Genomic DNA, 7500 nt, shown 5'->3' with positions numbered 1-7500 from the left:
CCTCTGCTTCCCGTCCTCCTCTTTCTCGTCCTCCACCTTTTCCCTGCTTCGAGGAGGACCTTGTCGTTGTGGATTCTAGCCTCTCCGTGTCTCGCTGACCACTCATCTCTGCAGAGTCACGTGACCTCACTAAAGAACCTAGGAACGGAGGAGACAGCAAGAGACCATTGCTCCTATACTAGGCAATACCGTGCCCCTTACCACCTATCACCCTCACCCTTATCCATAAAGTCATCTAAATTTCTCTTAAAAACAACCAATTGTTTCAGTGATGGTTACATGGTTACTAAATCTTTCCAATTCCTTAACCACAATGTTGGTAAACCAGTTCTTGCCTATTTCCTTCTCAAACTTAAATTTATCCAGGTCAAATCTTTGCCCTGTTGTCTTAATATGATGACCTTGACCAAGAGGAAAGAAGAGATGGTCAACCAACATACCAACCAACCATCCAACCAACCTCTCTAAAGATCCATATACCGATCCTCTCTTAATTAGATGATAAGTAAACAAAGAATAAATTTTATGAAAAAATAGAAAAATGAAAAATAATCGCTTAGAAAAATAATTCCCAATAACAACACAGACTCTGACCAGGTTGAAGAAGGTCTTTCATCTCGAGGATTTCTAACAATCTGAGCAACGAATTGTGCACAAGATTATGTACCGGAGATTACCGTCATCTTATTGGAGCTCAGGATCATCTGGAACTAAAACAAGATATCGTCCAAATCGTCATTGGATGAAGACTATCGTTTTTGTTACAAATAGTTTCTGTACGAGATAATATCTATCTGTACACCAAAAGGATTATTCCTTCTCATAAGGAGGTAAGGGTATTTACCCTGGACAAACCGATGTTAAGTACACTTATTTTATCTTATCTTTTTTTTTTTAACTGGTTACCTTCCGGTCCCATTAGTGATCCTTGTGGCACTTCTCCGGTCGCAAGATCGATAATTCATACTTTTCTTTTCTTAGTTAGTGTCAGATTTTATTAGTGATCCTTATGACACTTCTCTGGTCGAAAGAAGATCGGGAATATGTGCTTCACAATCGAACAGTCATCTGCCTTTAACCACTTCAGTACGAGTCAAATTCTCGCGCGCAGCATCGGCTGCCATATGTACGATGGATCACACTACTCGCATTATAAAATAAAAAGTCACTGCTGTATTACTCGTTCTCGTTTACCCTGAGTAATAATAAACACAGAAACGTGATCAAACCAGTTCACAGAATCCGGGGGTAACTCATGTACTAAATATATATGACGAACGTCGAGTCCAGCGTATACTTTCTCCCATAAAAAAAGAATATATATATATATATATATATATATATATATATATATATATAATCAAGAATCCGACGCCGGCATCCTAGTATACCCTCATGACGTCGTCGTACGCGTCATCGTACTGATGAGGTTAAACAAAATAGGACTTGCTGAGTGAGTCACAATTCGAACAAGAGGACTGGTACCTCTAATGAATTAAGGTCACTCTATACCTTCAAACTCTCTTAGCATCACAGTGATATGACATCAATTTTCTCACGGAGAAAAATAACGCCATGAAATAGCTTCTCTCTCTCTCTCTCTCTCTCTCTCTCTCTCTCTCTCTCTCTCTTTTTTTTTTTTTTTTTTTTTTTTTTTTTTTTTTTTTTTTTTTTTTTTTTTTTTTTTTTTTTTTTTTTTGTTTTTTTTTGTCATTAATGAACCTGAGTTCCAAACCTGGGAGATGGTTCAGGGTCCTCAAATAGGAATGTAACAAAAGCTGACAGGGCGTAGGATTTGACTTTCATTTTTCTTTGCCAAAAACTGGAGAAAAGTTGATTCACTTTTTCAGAATCCCCCTTTCCCTCGTCCTCCTACACACATAGACAAACACGTTCTTAACCTTAACCCTAATCCTCATGCCAAAACTGGAATAAAGTTGATTAAATTATTTAGAATCCCACACTCCCGCCTCCCACACCCACTGCAAGTAATCACGACTTCTTTCAGTTCGCCGTCATCAGAAAGCAGGAGGGAAGGAAGAGTTGGAGCTCTGACTGATTATGCAATTTGGTGCTATTTCAAAAACTGCATATGGTAGTAATTATGATTCATGGACATGGAAATACAAAGGAACGGTGGACCAGTATGATAATAAATACATGCATACATATATATATATATATATATGTATATATATATGTATGTGTATATGCATATGTATATCATATATATGTATATATATATATATATATATATATATATATATATATACACACACGAGTGGTAGGGTGGTGAGATTAAACGCCAAGAATCCATTAGTGGTACACATCGACAACTTTGGCCACCTGCCGGATTGGGAAAAAACAGGTGCTCCAAATAGAACTTAACAAAAAGGAAAGGAGGACAATTGAGGCAGCGAACATTACCTCACTCCCATGTAGCAATCACCGGGACGGTTTTGTCAAGTTGGCGAGGGTAGCAAGCGGCCTTATTATCCACGAGGCAATACGAAAGCGAGATGGCAACAACATTGACCGGGGAGGAACGGGGTGAGCAGTGCGAATATATAAGTTGTCGTTGTCTTTTTTGTGTATACTCTACAGAAGTCCTAGTTGGACGAAACGTCAGAAATAAAACTTCAACGGATTCTTGGCGTTTAAATTCACCACCCTACCACTCATTCTGTCTTCACACCTCAATATATATATATATATATATATATATATATATATATATATATATATATATATATATATATACGTGTGTGTGTGTGTGTGTTTGTATATGTGTGAGTGTATGTGTGTGTGTGTATGTGTATGTGTGGCTATATGCGTGTACGTGTGTGTGTGTGTGTGTGTGTGTGTGTGTGTGTGTGTGTGTGTGTGTGTGTGTGTGTGTGTGTGTGTGTGTGTGTGTGTGTTTGTACATGTGTGAGTGTATGTATGTGGGTGGGTGTGTATGTGTGTCTATATGCGTGTACGTGTGTGTGTGCGTGTGTGTGTGTGTGTGTGTGTGTCTGTGTGAAACCCGGTTGGTATTGAGTGCAGAAGAAAACAACTTTGACAGACTCCTTCCCTTAATGATGATGACGATACGTCGTCTCCTTTCATTTCCCTCCTTACCGCCAGGCGACTCTATTCATCTCCGTGGTGCTCTGGTGTTTCCAGTTTCATTTTTTTTTTTTTTAACAATCTTCTGGTGTAATGACATCACAGAAACTCATTAAGTTTCGCTGCTGAATCATGAATGACTTACAAAAGACGTGTTGGCACGCACAATTGACATGCAAACATGTATACAAAATATATATATATATATTATGCAAAAATATATACAACTTTTTTTTTCTTTCTTGCATTTGGTTTGCTCGGGTATAATTTTCAAGCGAATTTTATGTATTTCTCCAGTGAGTTTGATTACGTGGTCAAAAGAACTGAACTTCACCCGGGTAATGATGACGAAAGTTATCAATAAATCTTTCATAATATTGCACCAAAATTAAGTTAATAAATGACCAAATGGTAACTGTAGGCCGCGCGTGATGATCCATGATTGTAATCAGCAACGAATCCAGGTTAGACAAATGAAAAGAAAATGGGACAGAAATGTCTGGAAAGCTAGACTACAAACATGCACACATACATGCACATGCATACACGCATACACATACATACGCACACACACACACACACACACACACACACACACACACACACACACACACTATAGTATACAAATATGTATCAATCAGTTTGTATACATGATATGCATTACATACTGTATATTATCTAGTTTCTCTCTTGTGTAACAAAACTTAATAAAAGTACAGTCCAACTTATATATATATTATATATATATATATATATATATATATATATATATATATATATATATATAGATATATATTTGGATGATGGAGAACAGGAACACAGGGGAAGGCTCGGAACCCTAAACACTCTAACGTTTCGTTCGCGTAGAACTTCTTCAGAGAGTGTATGTAGAACTGCAATTGAAGTTTATGTACCAAATCTAATTTTATCTTTTCGGACACATAGGACATCTAATTCTTTTGTAGTTCATGCGGAAAAATTCGATCATTTACCAAACTGGAGAGAAGCTGAAGTGCTACATAAAGGTTTTGATAAATTCACTAGAAGAATTGTTGAATCAGCATATATTTCAACTAATAATTCATCAAATCATCGAGGAGGGTTTATCAATTTAGCTAAAGAAACTAGTATTTTAATTCTAAAGCACGCCAGAAAAACGACCTTTCCCAAGTGTCCGAAAAGATAATTAGATTTGGTACATAAACTTCAATTGCAGTTCTACATACACTCTCTGAAGAAGTTCTACGCGAACGAAACGTTAGAGTGTTTAGGGTTCCGAGCATTCCCCTGTGTTCCTGTTCTCCATCATCCAAATAATTTGTCTAAAATACTTATCAATATATATATATATATATATATATATATATATATATATATATATATATATATATATATGCAATAAAAACATTAGGAACGTGTGTTCACAAATGCGTAACCACTGGGAAAAGAAAACGAACGAAGCAGAGCGCTTTCGCATAATTACATTTTCAGCAATGAAGATGTAATTACACGAAAGCGCTCTGTTTGGTTAGTTTACTTTTCCTAGTGGTTACTTACGAATATGTGATATATATATATATATATATATATATATATATATATATATATATATATATATATATATCAAGGACTACTATTACACAGGACGTGCGCACCACTAGCGGAGGCCATTGCTTTCTTTGTAACCTAACATTTTATATTGGACAAATATATCAAAACTAGAAACCTAACACTGTATATAGGACAAATATATAAACTATTGGCTTATTCAATGCATTATAAGTTAATACAAACTTTTATAGTGAAATAAGAAACTATTTTTAAGGCACTGTTATGCTTTGATATGCCAATTTTAGCCGGACTTAACAGGTATTGTTGTATGGGATTAGTGGACACCAGGGTTGTCGATTTTTTTTTTTTTTTTTTTTATATATATAAAAAATCGATTTTTTTTTTATCTTAATCAGATTTATTTGATTTAAATAGATTTCTTTTATAGATTTTAAATATTGTGGGATTGCTATCTGATATGCGATCTGATTGCTAAAGGACATTTTTAGCATATCAATATAAGGAGCAGTGTTATATAGATTTGCCACAAGTATACAAGCAACGGTATAAGCCGTATGTGAGGACGGTATGCTCAGGTTCACTGGATTCCTCCAAGAGTTTTCTCATCTTGGTGATATTTGCTGCATTGTCTGTCCCAACACTTCCAATGTGACAACCAAAATCTTGTTCAGCCTTCTTAATCGAATTTTGCACAAGTTGTAGAAGGTATTCAGAAGAGTGAGGTTTCTTTGATGTGTCTATTGTGTCTACTAAGTAAATCTGACCAGTGGATGTTGTTAGAGTGACATATTATGGGCTCATTTGGATGTTAGACCACCCATCAATTGAAAGACATACAGTTTCATTATTCAGGTCATCTGCACACTTTTTATATTCCTTTTCATACACAAGATCCAAGTACTTATCAGCAATATCTTTTCTGGATGGAGGAATATAACCTGGCCTCAGGTTCTGAACCATCTTGAGGAACTGAGGATGCTGAACAAGACGAAATGGTAAATTTATAGCAAATATAATTCTTGCAACTTCTTTATCGAGATTTTCCTTTTGAGAGGCTGAAGTTTTTATGATAAATATGTCCAGAAATGTTGATGACTTTCATTTAGATGAAAATGATTTAGCAGAAGTGGCGCCTGTGGAGGAGTCTGATAGTGACCTTTTTAATGGAGTCAAGTTTGCAGATAATTCAAGTAGAGCCGATGATGAAGGGATTAATGCTGTTGATATAGATCCTGAAATGGAAACAGAAAATTTTAGCATATTGCGTAATTTATAAATTAATGAATAAATGAATGAATACAGTGTGATTTAGGCTACTTTTGAGTACAGTAGTTATTTTTTTGAGATAATGATCATATTCACACAAGCCACTAAATTATTTGGAAATAATTAACAGGATATGAAATAGGTGGGCTTGGATTCAATCCACTTTTAAATTCACTAAAAATAATGGGTTAGTTGGGTTAGGTTAGGCTAAATCCCTTTGGGCTGAATCCCATGTGGGCTGAATTCCAATGGAACCTATGAAATATATTACACAATGTTGAATGAAATGAATAACAATCATCTAGGCCACAAAGTTGAGTGGATACAGTATATTATAGTGATACAGTTATTACCCAAATTTAGAAGTAATGAAGTTGAAGTATCATCTCTTTAGGCCTTCACATTTTTATTGCACATGCTCTCCATTGTTCACAAAATTTATATAGTTGCGCATGAAAAGGGATAAATGCACACAATATAAGTAAAATGATTTACCTTGGTCATCAATTTCTTCTTCTGTATGCTGTGGGTGACCTTGGCACTTATCTCTGTGATATTTTAATCTTGACACAATGCCCTTTAGTTCCTGGCTGCAGTCTTTGCATTTAGCTCGGTACCCTTTGCCAGAAGTTGTTGGTAGCTTTTCAAAATAATTCCAGACAGAATAATTTTTTCTGCCTTTAGGAACCACTCTGCCAGGTCCAGAAGACATCCTTCTTGGTTGATTCCAAAGCAGCAACTGACTCAGTGAGAAGCTGCTTACCTAGAACAAGTTTCAACAAGAATCTTGTTGAAACCTGTTGTGGGCTGCACAGTGATATATACTACATTTAGGCTCATACCGTTCCTTGTATACTTGTGGCAAGTCTATATAACACTACTCCTTATATTGATATGCTAAAAATGTCATTTAGCAATCAGATCGCATATCAGATAGCAATCCCACAATATCTAAAATATATAAAAAAAAACTCTATTTAAATAAAATAAATCTGATTTAAATAAAAAATATATTTTCTATATTATATATATATATATATATATATATATATATATATATATATATATATATATATAAATAGGCAACCCTGGTGTCCACTAACCTCATACAATAATACCTTTTAAGTCCGGCTAAAATTGGCATATCAAAGCATAACAGTGCTTTAAAAATAGTTTCTTATTTCAATATAAAAGTTTATATTAACTTATACTGCATTGAATAAGTCAATAGTTGACATATTTGTCCTATATGCAATGTTAGGTTTCTAGTTTTGATATATTTGTCCAATATAAAATGTTAGGTTACAAAGAAAGCAATGGCCTCCGCTAGCGGACCCAAGGATCTGGGTGCGCACGTCCTGTGTAATAGTAGTCCTTGATATATATATATATATATATATATATACATACATATATATACATACATATACATACATATATATATATATATATATATATATATATATACACATACATATATACATGTCTATTTCCAAATCATACCACACTAAAGATATTACATTAAGTACAAGTAGACAATACTTCGTGAAA

Source organism: Oratosquilla oratoria, chromosome 6 (genome assembly GCF_046742065.1).
Source record: "Oratosquilla oratoria isolate Oo_2021 chromosome 6, ASM4674206v1, whole genome shotgun sequence".
Lineage (NCBI taxonomy): Eukaryota > Metazoa > Arthropoda > Malacostraca > Stomatopoda > Squillidae > Oratosquilla > Oratosquilla oratoria.
This window is presented reverse-complemented; position numbering follows the sequence as displayed.